The sequence below is a fragment of the Peromyscus maniculatus genome, chromosome 19, assembly GCF_049852395.1.
Source record: "Peromyscus maniculatus bairdii isolate BWxNUB_F1_BW_parent chromosome 19, HU_Pman_BW_mat_3.1, whole genome shotgun sequence".
NCBI classification, from domain to species: Eukaryota; Metazoa; Chordata; class Mammalia; order Rodentia; family Cricetidae; genus Peromyscus; species Peromyscus maniculatus.
The window spans coordinates 14,142,358-14,158,079 of record NC_134870.1 but is presented as its reverse complement, the minus strand read 5'-3'; the positions used below and the strand labels follow the sequence as shown (position 1 = coordinate 14,158,079).

General features: G+C 44.7%; 1 long non-coding RNA gene across 1 annotated transcript; it reads left to right on the top strand.

Annotated features, from left to right (window-relative positions):
• The first annotated feature begins 300 nt into the window (after nucleotides 1–300).
• Nucleotides 301–6,304, top strand: LOC121824172 (uncharacterized). Its single transcript, XR_006065998.2, has 3 exons — nucleotides 301–388; nucleotides 1,872–1,938; nucleotides 6,116–6,304. It is a non-coding gene; the product is annotated as an uncharacterized LOC121824172 (long non-coding RNA).
• The last annotated feature ends 9,418 nt before the right edge of the window (nucleotides 6,305–15,722 follow it).

Genomic DNA, 15,722 nt, shown 5'->3' with positions numbered 1-15,722 from the left:
ATGTTACAGAAGCATCCATATAATCAATTACACACAATAGGTTAGTATGACTTCCTTAAAGGCTCAACAAGGAAGAGGTTGTAGGCTTGCCACTGTAGACTCAAGAGCAGCTCCTTGAGTGCATTCTGGCCTTGTGCTTTTTAGTCTTTCCTGTGACAAACTGTTTTCTTTGCTGCTTTGGTCTGAGGGAGGCTTGGGCTTTTTTCTAGAAGCGTGTGTTATGAAAGTAAAGGCCAACTGACCCCCAAAAGAGACTGAAATGATATCTCTAGGGATCTAATTGCGTTGTGAGTATTTTCTGGAGAGGAAGATGTTGGAATTCAGGAACATCTTGGAGAAGGAGAATTGGAGGGGAGCTTCAGCATCTCCCGTGACACGCAGACTCCAGGTGTGTATCCTCTAATGTGGAGAGAGGCTGCTTGACCACAAAGCACAATACTTACCGGGTTTTGTTTGTGTGGCTCTTGGGTAATTGCTGACTGGGTACTTTAGAGAAATGGCTAAGTAGCTTTTGAATCTGGGGTTAAGGACGTTTTTTGGATCTCTTTTCTTTGTCGATTTTTGGATCTAGACTTCCAAGCTGTTTCAGAGCTCCAGCAGGAAATTTAGATTTAATCTCAAGAGTCAGTGTTTTGTCTGGTGTCTCTTCTAATGGAACGCAGATGTTAGGATGGCTTTGTTTGATTTGAACACTCCTTGACTCGGCTCTATTCCTCTCCTCTTTGTAATGGAAACAGTCTAACTCCAGTGCGCACTAAACTCAGAAAATACAAGTTGTAATCTTGAGTATGTACATGGGGAGGGGATAGATTTAGGCTATTTACATAGACGACAAACCCCTAAACTGTTGCAGTGTTCGAGGGAGAAACATCTCCTGGGGGTGGGGGAAGGGACACAGAAAATCAAACAGAAAAACGAAGTGTTCATTGGAAAATGCCCCTCCTAAGTGTCCTTGTTTTGAGTCGTGTCTGTTCATTACCTGGATGGCCTGTAGTGTGGCTGGGACACCACTTTCCAGCACATTCTGTGTTCACGCTGTCTGTACTTTCTCCTTCCAACTGCGCTGTTTGACAAGTTTGCACAGATCATCTCAGTGACCGTCCCAGCATATAACCCTTTCTCATCAGCTTCCCAGAGGAGATTAGCATGTGACCGGGGACTGTGATATACTGAACCCAGTCATATTCTCCTGTTGTTGCTTAAACAACTATCTGGGTTTTTATTTATTTATTTATTTTTATTTTTTTATTTTACAACTATCTGGGTTTTTATTTCAGCTTGGTGACAAGTTTATTTGGGAGGAAAAAGAACTCACTGTATAATGTGGACACAACTGTGAGCCTCTGTATGTGGTTTTTGTATTGTTTCTTTATTGGTCTAGTGACCTGATCTTCCAATAGTCTAAAAAATGCGTCATAAAGTATGCTCCCTTTAGATTTATGTGATCCCAGGCATTTTTGTTTATTTATGTTACTGAGGAAGATAAACACATACATATGTCCTCAAGCACTACAGATATTTTTGCTCTGGCAGTTAAGGCTAACTATGCCATAGTCAGAGCTGTCCAGAGATGGAATGGTGGCTTCTCCCGGGATGTAGTAGCTATTGGTCAAAGCAGCCAGGTGACTGGCATGTGTCCAGGTAACCTCATGTGTTGGGTGAACTTTTCCCGAGGACAAACCAATGTTCACTCACTCTAGGTAGGGCATCGATGACAAATGATCCTACCCAAGTGTAGCTTGGTGAACCAATAAGCCTAATTGGAGTTTGTCACAGGAGGAGCATGGGCAACTTGTGGGCAGGTATACTACTGAGGAAAAAAAACCATCTCTCTCTTCCTTAGCAACCCTTAACTGCCTATATCTCTTCAGGAAGACGTGGTACCTCTGGAGCTTCTCCCTACTAACAACTGTCTAGACATCCTCTGGGACTAGCAAGGTAGGTCTTGTGATCCCCTCCCCTACTCCATAGTGGGAAGTTAATGTGCCCAGACTTCTTCAGGTCTCCTACAAGTAATCACAGCTGCTGAGAGTTCAAGAGGGTAATGACCATGTTATGCACAGAAGACTGCATTCCATGACAGGGATCTAGCCAAGGCAGCTTGGATGGCTGGCTGGTCTATATGACTTCCATGACCCCTTGTAGCACTTAGCTCAGTACTCTCGGCACGTATCTGTGGAACTTGATTATTTAATCAGTTTGAAGAGCTGATCACATCTCCTCTGTTGTGTACCAGTGAACATGCCAATGTTACATGTGGTACGTAGCTGTGGTGTGTAGAATCAGCAATCTGTGCAAAGCAAAATTTAAAATCATTTATGGTTTTGGTGCTGACATTTTCTTTGAAATGTAAAGTTTCTATCATGCTCTTTAGAAATAGGAGGCATCTAGCTTTAAAAAGCTCAAACAACACATATCAGTTGGTACTTCTAAAATAATAAGAGACTATAGTAATGACAACATTTGTTGTGTTAGTGGTGCCACTGTCACTGAGGGCAGCTAATTAGTGTGTCTGGTAAGGAACTTTGTTATTTTAAAATAAGGCAATAGACTATTTCTATAAGTTTTACTTTGGTACAATTTGTAATTGCTTTCTCCCTGTCTCCTGCTTGTCATACACAAAGCTTCTGTGCATCCTTGCATTTAGGCTGGCTCTGCACAGATTTATACAGCAGGATATACCTAACAAGGTAAATAGTATGTATCGATGAGGAAAGGAAATGGCTATTGGTTGAGAACAGCTGGAACTAGAATGCCAGACATGAAACCCACTGGTTGTGCTGCGGCCAGTGAGTCTCCAGCTTTTTAGATTATTTGGAAAAACACTTTGGATCTCTAAAGTACTGCTTTCATAGTCCTCTGCCTTCAGAGGAACATCCCCCCTTTTCTCCATATATATATGGTTTCTCTCTCTGGTTTTTTGAGACAGGGTTTCTCTGTGTGTCCCTGACTGTCCCGGAACTCACTCTGTAGACCAGGCTGTCCTTGAACTCACAGAGATCCACCTGCCTTCTGAGTGCTGGGATAAAGGGGTGCGCCACCACCAGCTGGCTAGAAATATATTTTCTGAGAGGGATGGCTGCTCCCAGCTGGACTCAGGGCATTTGTGGAAAGAGGTGGGAAAGTGGGATAAAGGAAACACCAAATCTTTGGGCCCTCCTTTCTCACATGCACTATGACTTTCACCCTTGTCCAGTGGGTGATGGGATATCAGGGGTGGGAGAGGAAAGAGCAGCAATGCAGGGAGACCAGGATGTGCTCAACACACATGGTTTCCTAAGGTAGGATTTAGCTCAGAGACTTGTGTATCACACTTCTGAGAATTTGTAGGAAATCTGCTGTGTGTGTGTGTGTGTGTGTGTGTGTGTGTGTGTGTGTGTGTGTGTGTGTGTGTGTATGTGTGAGGCTGATCTAAAGAGGACCCTAAAGAGCTTGTATGAAGCTTTGCTCCCTTCAATGCCTCACACCTTCTTGTTTTCTCTCCTTACTGTCTCTGTGGCCTTTTCCCACATGACATGTAGGTCAGGCAACTCAGGGTGTATATTCATATCTGGAATGCTTTCTCTATTGTGAATAAAGGCCACAAGACTTCAGTAGGTCATATTTCTGACAAATGCTCTTCCAAAGTAGTGGTGTGAGTCTTTGAACCAAGATTGCTTGGATCAGCTTGGCCATCTTCAACACTGCATATTTCATAGCTGTCTGTTTTTGGCAACAGCAGGTCGTGCCTCACAGGGCTGGGTAGTTAATGTGTTGTGCTTTCTGGATCTTATTTAAACTTAAAGTTGTATGTATACAGAAGATTGTTATGGTTTCATTGTGAAGCATCCCCCACAGGATCATGTGTTTGCATATCTGGTCCCCAGCAGATGGCACCGTTTTGAGAGCTGAGGACTATTTATGATGGAGGTCCCCGCTGGCAAAAGGAAATCAGTAAGGGAGACCTTTGAGGTTTTTAGCTGGCCCTGCTTCTGGTCCCACTTTCTTCTTCCTGTGGCCACCATGATGTGGCCAGTCACCCTGTACTTCTGCCACATGAACTGAACTGTTCCTTCCAGCATGTTCTTTCTACAATGATGGACTAACATGCCATGAAACTGTGAGCCAAATTAAACCCTTCCTTTCTAAGGTTGCTTCTGTGAAGTCTTTTTGTCACAGTGATGAGAAAAATTTACTAATACAACTCATTACTGAAGTCTTTGGATCTATAGAACTCAAATTATCAGGTGTTTTGACGTTCATACCTGCTAATAATTATAAGGTGTCATGCAAATTTACTTATGGAGGACCTAGCAAAACTCATTCTGTAAAGGATGCCATCAATTAAATTATCCCAGTTTGGCTGACTTTGAGTTTAGTTTGCCTAATCCAAGAGAGGTGTATTTCAAGAGAGGTATATTTCAACCATAGTGTCAAGAGGACATCTGAGTGTGACATTCTTGTCAGGCACTCTGACACCACATGTAGATGTAGGGAAAATCTACTGTATGCCTGGAAGAGAGTAAGTGAACAAGGCAAACACTATCCTGGTATCATCATGAAGATGATTTTGATTCCAAGGACTCTGTGGAGGATTGCTTAAGGATGTCAAAGCTCCTGAGTTGCATTTTGAGAATGACTGGTGTAGAAGATTGCTATGTTTTTCTCACTTGGCCTTTTATTTTTCTTGTTCATGACCTTTGGGTTGTAGTCATGTGGTTTTATATAAGGAAAGTCTATTTAAAACACTACTGTGTAATATTTGTTGGTAGGCTTGATTCAGGTTCTAAGTTTTAGCCTATGATAAAGTGGTAGTTTTTAACAATTGTGATGCTTGCCTTCCATGCCCAGAGTTAGCCATTCTTCATTTCTTCCTCATCTTTCTCATGCAGACCTCTTAGACTGTCGTGTTCTCTAATGTAAATCATGTTTTGTTCTCAGTGTTAATGGATTTACAGCAAATCACACTGATGTGAAATTCGGCTGTGGCCCTTCTCACTTTCCTTTTTATTTAGTAAACCGAGTTTTGATAAATGCTTTATATTGCCAGAGGCTGGGGACATTAAATTTATGGATCAAATGATCTCATCTGAAAACAATACCCCAGTAGGAACAGCTTCAACAGCAGTGGTCACATGGTGGCCTAGCTGCTTCAGGTGAAGTCTGAGCAACATGGTGGGGTGATGCTCTCTTCTTTTTAATACTTTTTATGTTATTTTATTTATTGTTACACATATGTGCATGTGTGCATATGTGTGTGTGTGTGTGTGTGTGGTGTGTGTGATATGTATGATATGTATTAGTGCAGGTGTGGGTATGCCATGGTGCCATACCTGTGGCGATCAGAGGACAGCTTTGAGGAGTCACTTCTTCCACGGTGGGCTATAGTAGAATATTTGAAGGTGTGTTTATGTTGTTTTGTTTATGTTGCATTTGTTTAATTCTGTGAAGCTGTGTTACTGTGCCTGCATGAAACACCTGATGGTCTAATAAAGAACTGAACAGCCAATTACTAGGTGGGAGAAAGGATAGGTGGGGCTGGCAGGCAGAGAGTATATATAGAAGGAGAAAACTGAGAGGAGAGATCCAAGATCTAGCAGCCAGAAGAGGAGGACTCCAGGGTCCAGTCACTCAGCTACACAGCAAGCCATGGAGTAAGAGTAAGATTTACAGAAGTTAGAGAAAAGGAAAAGCCCAGAGACAAAAGATAGATGGGATCAATTAAGTTAAGGAAAGCTGGCTAGAAACTAAGACAAGCTAAAACTGGGCATTTATAATTAAGAATAAGCCTCTGAGCCGGGCGGTGGTGGTGCACGCCTTTAATCCCAGCACTCGGGAGGCAGAGGCAGGCGGATCTCTGTGAGTTCGAGGCCAGCCTGGGCTACCAAGTGAGCTCCAGGAAAGGCGCAAAGCTACACAGAGAAACCCTGTCTCGAAAAACCAAAAAAAAAAAAAAAAAAAAAAGAATAAGCCTCTGTGTGTGATTTATTTGGGAGCTGGGTGGTGGGTCCCCCCCAAAAAGAGTGAAACAAATAACAATAGTGGGCTGCAGAGTTTAAACTCAAATCCCCAGGCTTGTGTGGCAAGTGCTTTTACCTAATAACCCATCCCACCAGCTCCTTTTCTCTCTTCTCAGACAGTAGAAGGTGGTCAGTGATCTCCTGTCCCAGTTGTCTGGACTGGAAACCATTTAGGTAGGATTGAGGATCCAGAGATTCCCTTTGCTCAACACGAAGATCAAAGCTCACCTCTCTTCAGTGCGCCAAGGGAGTCTCTGTTCTTCTGGGAGCTCAGTGTAAGCCAGAAGAGGTGGAGTGTGTGGGAGGTAAGTCAGTGGTCAGGAGGGGTGGCAGTTAGAATAGAAAATGGTGGTGGGAGGGATCTTAAAGGGAGCAGTGGGGTAGGGACCGTCTCCGAATGGCACTCCTTGTCACACCACACTTACATTTAGCTATTGATGGGAGTGTCTTTTTGTAAGCTGTGAAAATATGTTGCTCTGATTGGTTGATAAGTAAAGCTGTTTGGCCAATGGTGAAGCAGAATAGGGTTAGGTGGGACATTCTAACTAGAGAGGAGGAAGCAGAAAGGCAGAACAGTAGACGCAAGCCGCCGCCAGGAGAAGCATGATGTAAAGATACCGGTAAACCACCAGCCACGTGGCCAGGTATAGATTTATAGAAATGGGTTAATTGAAGATGTAAGATCTAGTTAGCAAGAAGCCTGAGCCATTAGGCCATACAGTTTTAATTAATATAAGCCTCTGTGTGTTTATTTGGGTCTGAGTGGCTGTGGGCCCGAGCAGGACTGGAGAAAACAAGTTATGCATGGAGAGAACAGTACCAGTTCCCTATTGCCATCACTAGTTGGTCACAGCTGCTAGTGATCGACGTAGCAAGTACTCACTGCACTGTAAGTGCACTGCTAAACTCTGCAGCCGTTGTTTTATTAAGTTCTCATAACAACGTACACTTGGGTTCTTTTCATTCCCCAGGATTCTGTATTCCTTTATTGTGCCGTTTAACTGTGTGCTAGGTGACAGGGTTGAGATGCTAAGCCAAACAGATGCAGTCTAGATGGGCCTGGAGTTGGGAAGTCAAAAGTTTAATATAATAATTAGAGGTATAATCTCACTAAAAAAATGCACACAACTGTACACTGTGCCTTGAGGGTTTGTGTATATAACTTTTGTTTTTGCTTGTTTGGTTTTGAGATAGGGTCTCTTTGTGCAGCCCAGACTGGGCTGGAACACACTTGGTAGAACAGGCTGGCATGGAATTTACAGAGACTCTCCTACCTTTGCCTCTCAGATACTAGGATTAAAGGTGTGTGCTGCCACACCCAGCTCATGTATCTAACTTTTATGGAGCACTTATTATGAACCAGGCCTTGAGCACACATGAAGGATACTGTTATAATCTCTGTTTCAGATGAGGAGATGCATAAGTCTCAGTGAATAACATGATAAATGATCAGATTGTGGAGATACGGCCTTATCTACTGTACTACCTAAAGGGTCACTGAGAACTTGCAGGGAGTGTCTGAGAGAAAAGCACCCCTGTCTGAGCCTGTCTTTTGTTTTCAGACAACTGGGCATCTCACCAAATTTGGCCTCAGTTGAGAAGTGACCGAGACAGGGCATGTTGCAAAGAGCAGATATTTCTTTTCTTCTTAAAATTATGTGATTACAATGATTGCACATGGATTTTCAACATTCTGCAACCTCACAGGACCCTTATGATGTGTTTTATGTGGAGGTCAGAAGACAGCTTGCAGGAGTTGGTTACCTCTTTCCATGTGGGCCCCAGTGTTTAACTCAGCTTGCCAGGCTTAGCAATAAGCACCTTTACCGTCTCATGGGCCTGGATATTTATTTCTTCTAGCTCTGGAGGCTGGGAAGTCTAAGGATGAGGGAACTGCATCATCTCATGGTTAAAAGACAGTAAACTATTGCATGTACATCTTCAAAGCCTTTCACGGTGGGCATTAAATCACTCATGAAGATGGAGTGCTTAAGACCTCATCACCTCCCACCTGCCATCACTTTTGTGTTGGAGATTGATTTTCTAACACACACTTTTAGGGGACACACCGAACCCATAACAATCACCATATTCCCCACAGTACGTCGTCACAGGTGGCTAAAACAGTGTGCTGTGGGGTCTCACCAAGCTACCGAGGGCCATCAAACTGATGAATGAATCAATGGCTAGCTTCCCTTTCAAATGTGCATAAGTTGGGAGTACAGCGGGGAGCAGGGAGTATGATTTCTGTGTTAAAAGCCAACAGTGTGCCTGGTGAAATACGTGCTTTAAATGAGCCCAAAGCTGTTCCATTGTTTGTTTGTTTGTTTTACAAGACAGGGCTTTTCTGTGTAGCTCTGGCTGTCCCGGAACTCACTCTGTAGATCAGGCTGGCCTTGGACTCACAGAGATCTGCCTGCCTCTGCCTCCCTGAGTGCTGGGATTAAAGGCATACACCACCACCCAGCTCCAGAGCTGTTTTTTAAGTTACAACAAATGAAAGGCGTTTATTCCAAGGACACATTTCCTATTACCTCTTCACTGGACAGAGCCCAGCCCTCAATACAAGGAAGGAGTTTTCTGGAGGAAGCCTGGGGGAGACAGCAGAGCAGGAAGAGGAAGCATTTATAGACAAAGGAGACCTTTAATGAGATTTCTTTAGCCTCTGTGGCCTCCCTACCACTTTGACACATGGTGGCTTAATCATCTGTGCCGAGGGATGTTAGCCAGATGGGTTTGACATCAGAGTCCATCTCTGGTTCAGTTTTTTCCCCCTGGTTCTTCAGTCCTGTAAACCATCATGGAGCCACTGGAAAAGGTGGAGAAAATCAACCCAGAGCATCACTGCTCCAAAAATGGTGTCACAGCGTCGACAGAGTCTACATGGTAAACACGTTTGGTCTTTTCATGTATTTGGGGAGTGGAGGGAAAGGGGCGTGAACGTGTTGGACACAGGTGAGGCTGTCTTCAGGTGGAGGAGGGTACATGAGAGATGAGTGACAGGAAACAGTGACCTGCGGCTTCTGCCGGTGTGGCAGCGCTGGGAGGAAAAACAGGAGCCCCAGTCCTGTTCAGTGTGACCTTGTGTGGAAAACCCTGGGGATTGGGGCAAATGTGTACTGAGAAGAGTGAAGGAATTACACAGAGCTTTAGAGGTTAAAACAAAACTAAACAACTTCACATTGAAAACCCACTTTGGACCATTGGCCTGTGATTTCTATGCCTTCCCTCATTTGCATAGGGAGTGACCTCAGATCAAAGCACTGAGTGAGGAAAATGAATTAAACGATCCATGAAAGTGGACCTCTCAATTCAAACAGTAGTTTTTGAACCTACTACCTTTTGGGAAGCAGCCTACAAAAGTTTTACACACACACACACACACACACACACACACACACACTTCTAGGGAAGGAATACATATCCCAAGGCCATTCTTTTGGTGTATGGCTTATTAGGAATGAGAATTTCTTAGACCTCAGAGGTAACTCAAAGATCAGGTGGTTTAATTCTCTCATTTCACGTTTGTAGTCTGTGAAACCTACTAGCGTGATATGCTTGAGTCATATTTGGTATCTATTACAGCAAACACATTCCTTTTGCATGATGCCTGTACAAGCGTCAAAATAAAATCTGTCCTTCATAATTGCCATGCTCCCACAATTACCTATGGTTACCTAACAAGCCGCCCTAGTCATGACATTTTCTCATGGCCCCATGGCATAGTTAGGCAGTGCCCACTCAGGGTCCCTGCTGAGGATGCTGTCACATGACTGGGTGTTCAGACTCTATTGCAGGCTGGCAGGGGCTTGGCATGGAGCTGGCAGGTGAGCTGACTGCTAGCTAGCGGCTCGGGTGGACTTGGCAGTGGTCTTTCTGAAGGTCCCCCTTGATCCTGAAACTCAGACAAGTTACTCTCTCTCCAGATCTACCTCACCACAAGGTCCTAAGTGGCAAGGGAGAGAACGGCGATTAAGTTACCCCAGCCTCCAGCTCACACATACACACAGCCTCTGGAAAACAGACCGAGTGTTTTAGCTAAAATCCTCCTTGGTTCTTTCCTGAGGGTCTGCTCTTCTGGGTTGGCCATTTTCATCTTTCCATTTCAGAACAACTGTTTATGTTTAACTCCCGATCACCAGTCTTCTCGGGGGTCCCTGTCCTTCCAGCCTTTAGGCTCAAGCTCCCACCTTGAAGGTCCCCCACATCCAGTACACAGAGAGAGGTGAGCTGGAGAGCATCTGATGACTTAGCTCAGAGGGTCAAACCATGTGATTGCTGGGTTCCTGATACCGCTCGTAGGTGAGAGGTCCCTTCAGGATCATGTGACTTACACACATTACCAGAGGCTGTGCTGGCTGCAGGCTGGAACGGTGCTGAAATGTCTGGAACAAGGGTAATATACCGTTGTATATATCAATATATGTAATACATTAGCATCAACATTATATATTATGTCCCTCACAGGACTGTTATTAAAGCCAAGATTACTGAAGACAGCTACCATTTATTATTTACTCCATGAAAAGTATTCTATATCCATCATTTTAGATTATTTTCTAAAACAACTGTGTAAGATAGGTATAATATCTATATGTATATTTATACATATACATATGTGTGTATGTGTGTGTGTATTCAAATGAAGAGGGCCTACCAGATGGCTCAGTGGGTGAAGGTGCTTGCCATCAGGCACAAGGACCTGCCTTTGATCTGTAGGACTCACATGGTGGAAAGAGACAGCAGACTCTTGGGAAGTTGTCCTCTGACCTCTACATGCATACCGTGGCACGCACGCTCCTCCCAGATAAATGAATAAATAAGTGTAATAGAAATTAAAAATGACGAGAGGGAGAATGGGTGGCAATTTACTTAAAATGATACAGCTAGAAGCGGTATATCTGGGAAGAGTCCAGTTTAGACAGTTTTGAAGTCTTCTGCCTCCTCTGCAGGATTACCATGTGTGAAACCATTCTGCACGGTGGAGGGGTTTTCACAGATATGACACGAGTTGCTGTCTCCCTGTCTCCTTTCATATTTAGACTTGGGAAACACACCAGCTGTCAGAGGATTTTCTCCAAGATAGGCTTTTAGATTTAATTTCATTTAACTCTTTGGTGCTGAGGATAGCAATGTGAGAATTTGCACACGCTAAGAAAATGCTCTACCTCTCCAGCAAATTTTTAAAATTTCAAGGAGTAAAAATTAATTATTTTACAGTGAAAAAAAAAAACAAGCAGAAACAAACTCCCAGAAGTCTCACCCTTGCCATGTTTCTGGTAAGCTGTGTCCCTGTGGGACTACCCCTCCCTCGTCCCCAGGAGGGTGAGGTGGCCTGCCTGGCCAAGATCCTCAGCATCATCCTGAGAGCTGCTCCACCCTTAGTTTTGTTGACTGCTGGGAAAGACAGGTCCCTTAATCAGCATCCTTCAGCGTCTGCCCTCTAGTACTAATGGGGCCACGTAAGCCACACCCTGCTACTCAGTGTTTAGCTGAATTGACTGACAGTACAAGCAGGAGGGCTGGTCCTCTCACCCACCCTCGAACACTTCGCCCTTTGTCCTGGGATGCGAGCCAGTTCCCAGGGAGCTGCTACATGCCCAAGTTTGGTCCCTGATGGACCGCGTCCTACGGAACTGCATCTTGTCAGTGTGTCATCAGGTCTAGCTGGGACAGTCACTTTATGTGCTGAGAGACTTGATTTAAAGTCAGGCTCCCTAAGTCGTCTTAGGATGGCACCTAGCAGGAGCTTTGCAGAAATTCCTCAGGCCTAAGCCATCGGTGACCTTACTGATATAGTTTCCTCCCATGGATAATGTGTGTGTGTGTTGGGCGGGGGGCGTGTTGTGGACATTCCTGTAGGGGCCAGAGGACAACAACCTTGGGTGATGGTCCTCAGGAGTCAACCACTTTTCTTTTTGAGACATGGTTTCTCACTGGCCTGGTACTCAACAAATATGCTAGGATGGCTAGCTAGTGGGCTCCAGGGACCTGCCTGTCCCCACCTCCTTGAAATGACAAGCTCATGCCACTATGCCCAAACCTCACTTTGCCAACTGAGCTGTCTCCCCACCCCTGATGGACCCATTAAGTGATGATTTCATCCTTGACTTTGTTGACCGCTTGGAAACTCGAGGGACTGTGTTTCCTTCAGTCCTAGGAGAGTCCAGGAGATGTTAGGGTGGAAATAAAACTACAAACCTCACTTTGGGATTCATCCCTTCCCTCCTTCACCCCGCTCTCTCCCTCCTCTGTGCTTTATTTGTGTATAGCATGCCGCTTTAGAAAACGATGTAAATGCCTTCTTTTCTTTCCTACCTGAGGCAGGTAAGCTCAACTTGGTAAGTCCAGCATCCTCTTCCTGTAGGTACCACCAGGACACGGAGACCAGCAACATGGTTTGAAAAGAAAAGAATTGCTTCTGCCTGCTGGGCTTACTTCATAGTTGGTGCTCAGTTTTCAAGAACAAATTGGAAATCTAGGCATGGTTGCTTATGCTATAATTTCGTGGGCTGAGGCAGGAGGATTGTTGTGAATTCATGGCCAGCCTGGCCTACCTAGTGAGTTTCAGGGCAGCGTGGGTTACAATGTCAGTCTCAGCAAAGCAGAACCAAACAGAACTGAAGGTGGGATTTCCACTTCCTGTGTTTTCTTGGGGAGACTCCTAACCTGTCTCCCATGAGAGTTTAGTCAACACTCAAACTATATGTCTTTTTCCTCCAAGAATTGTGCCCACAAATGAACACTGTATCTGTGCAGCAGCCACCAACTTCTCCTTGGGTCTGTAGGACATAGGCTCTCCAGAGCAGTCACGTGACCAGTGACTGTCACGTGATGGGGAAGGAACTGTTTGCCTCTTTTGTGCAGATGGTGCAGTTCTTTGTGCGATGCTTCCAAGGCCTTCGCTCTCACCCTGGCTCTGTGAACCTTTAATTCCCATGCGGGACTTGGCTTCTCACCTTGCCTGCCCTATGAAGGCCGGCCCAGCCTCTGACTAAGCTCATTTTATGAGGGCTGTTCTTGTTGGGCCCAGTATGGGCCGATAGTAAAACCAGGTACAATGATGGAAGGCCACAGGAGGATTCCGAAAGTATTTTAGAAGAGGGGACTATCTCTTCTCCTGCTGTCACCTTTTCCATTCATTCTTTCAGAAGGTGGTGTGGTGGGGCTCCTGGCAAAGGCGAGTTGCTCCAGGGCACAGCAAATCTCAAGTGTAGCTAGAGTTTTCCTGCCTTGCCCACAGTCAGGACAAATCTTTGTCCCCCGCCAGTCCCACAGCCGCTCAGACCCAACCAAGTAAACACAGAGACTTATATTGCTTACAAACTGTATGGCCGTGGCAGGCTTCTTGCTAACTGTTCTTATAGCTTAAATTAATCCATTTCCATAAATCTATACCTTGCCACGTGGCTGGTGGCTTACCGGCATCTTCACATGCTGCTGGTCATGGCGGCGACTGCAGTGTCTCTCCGCCTCAGCCTTCTGCTTCCCAGAATTCTCCTCTCTCCTTGTCCCACCTACTTCCTGCCTGGCCACTGGCCAACCAGTGTTTTATTTATTGACCAATCAGAGCAATTTGACATATAGACCGTCCCACAGCACTCAAGGATACAGCTTTGAACCCTAGTATAGCTTTCACAAAGTCTGTAGCAAGGTTCATGTTACCAAACACCCTGGTTAGACTTGGGGCTGTTCCTATACATCCATTTACCTCCCCCACTTTTTTTTTTTTTTTTTTTGCTTTGTGGAATGTGACACAGAGGACAGCCACACAAGAATATGACAGGGGAGGCTTTCATAGCATCCTGTAAGCTAGGTGGAGAATACATGTGGTAGTTTGAATGTAATTGTTTCCCGAAATCTCATAGGGAGTGGCATTATTAGGAGGTGTGGCTTTGTTGGAGGAAGTGTGTCACTGTGAGGGCAGGCTTTGAGGTTTGCTCTGCTCAGGATACTGCCTAGTGTCTCATTCCACTTCCTGCTGCCTGCAAGATGTAGGACTCTCAGCTCCGGCACCGCATCTGCCTGCACACTGCCATGCTCACTGTCCTGATGATAATGGACTGAACCTCTGAAACTGTAAGGGAGCCACCCCAATTAAATGTTTTCTTTATAAGAGTTGCCATGGTCATGGCAATAGAAACTCTAAGACAGAAGTTGGTATCAGGGACTGGGCTTGACTATGTTTTGTTTGGAGTAATATGGACTTTGGGAGTTCAGGTTAGGAAAGCAGTGCTGCTTAATGGGCCAGACTGGTAAGAGCCTGCAAGACAGTGGTGCTGAATGTGATTTGAACTGTGGAGATCAAGAGGTTTCAGAGGAGAAGAATGTTAGTATGTGGCCTAGAGATGGGTCTTGTGATATTTTGGTGAAGAAAGAGTCTGTCTGAGGCTAAAGTGAAGAGTTTTGGATTACTTACATTGTCAGAAGAAATCTTAAAACAGCCTAGTATAGACTCTGCCATGTGGTTACTAGTGTTCATGCTTATAAAGCTTTATCATGAAAAGGAGCAAGCTGAGCAGGTTAAATTACAAAATGTAAATTTTGAGGAGTAAATATTACCATCAAGTGGAATGGAGCTAAATCCTGTGTTCAAGGTGATAAACAGTTTAAGAAATGGAATAAAGGAAGTGGTGACCTTAGACAAGCTCCCACCCAGCTAAGTTTCCAACTTGTGGAAAGAAACTAAAGAAAAGCTTAGATCTAGGTGTGGTGGGGCACACCTTTAATCCCAGCACTGGGAAGGCAGAAGCTGGCAGGTCTCTGAGTTTGAGATGAGCCTGGTCTACAGAGCAAGTTTCAGGACAGCCAAGCTTCGGCAGTAAAGGACAGAAAGCTGGTGAAGAAATTATTGAACAAGGGGGCCATGTTCCAGTAAGCATGTAGAACTTGGCAGCTTTGGTCTTATGGTTCTGGATTTAGAGTTAAGGATAGAAGAAACAGGTTATAGAATTTGCTTCTGTGCTTAAAGAAAGGTGTTGAGGCCAGGCATGTGCCAGTGTGTCCCTGAATGGAGGCCTAGTAGAGGAGCCATTGTGTGAAGCTATGAAGTTGAAGCCTGGATTGCCTCGGAGATCCCAAGATGTTAGAGATACCAGAGTCCTGGGATACATGCTGAGGAGAGCTGCTAACAGGGAATGTGAATAGCCCAAGAAAAAGAAGTGTGTTGCAGTCAACAAAGCTGAATGCAGTTGAAGATCTGAAGAATGTTTTGACATCAGACATGAAGATGTAGATTTGGAGTTTGCCCAGCTGGTTTTTGGTCTTGCTTTGGTCCAGTATTTCCTCACTATGCTCCATTCCCTATGTTTTGGAATGGTAATGTATATGCTGTGCCATTATACGTTGGAAGTATGTGATCTGTTTTTTGATTTTGCTTTTTACAGGTGATTGCAGTTAAGAGATTGCATCAGTCTCAGAAGAGACTTTGGACTTTAAAACATTGTTGAGACTGTAATAGACTATGGGACTTTTAAGTTGGACTAGGTACATTTTGTATTATGATATTGTTACAAGCCTTTGGGGGCCAAGGAGTGGAATATGGTAGTTTGAATGTAATTGCCCCCCCACAATCTCATAGGGAGTGACACTATTAGGAGGTGTGGCTTTGTTGGAGTGGGTATGGCCTTGTTGGAGGAAGTGTGTCACTGTGGGGGTGGGATTTGAGGTTTACTATGCTCAGGATACTGTCTAGTGTCTCAGTTGACTTCCTGCTGCCTGTAA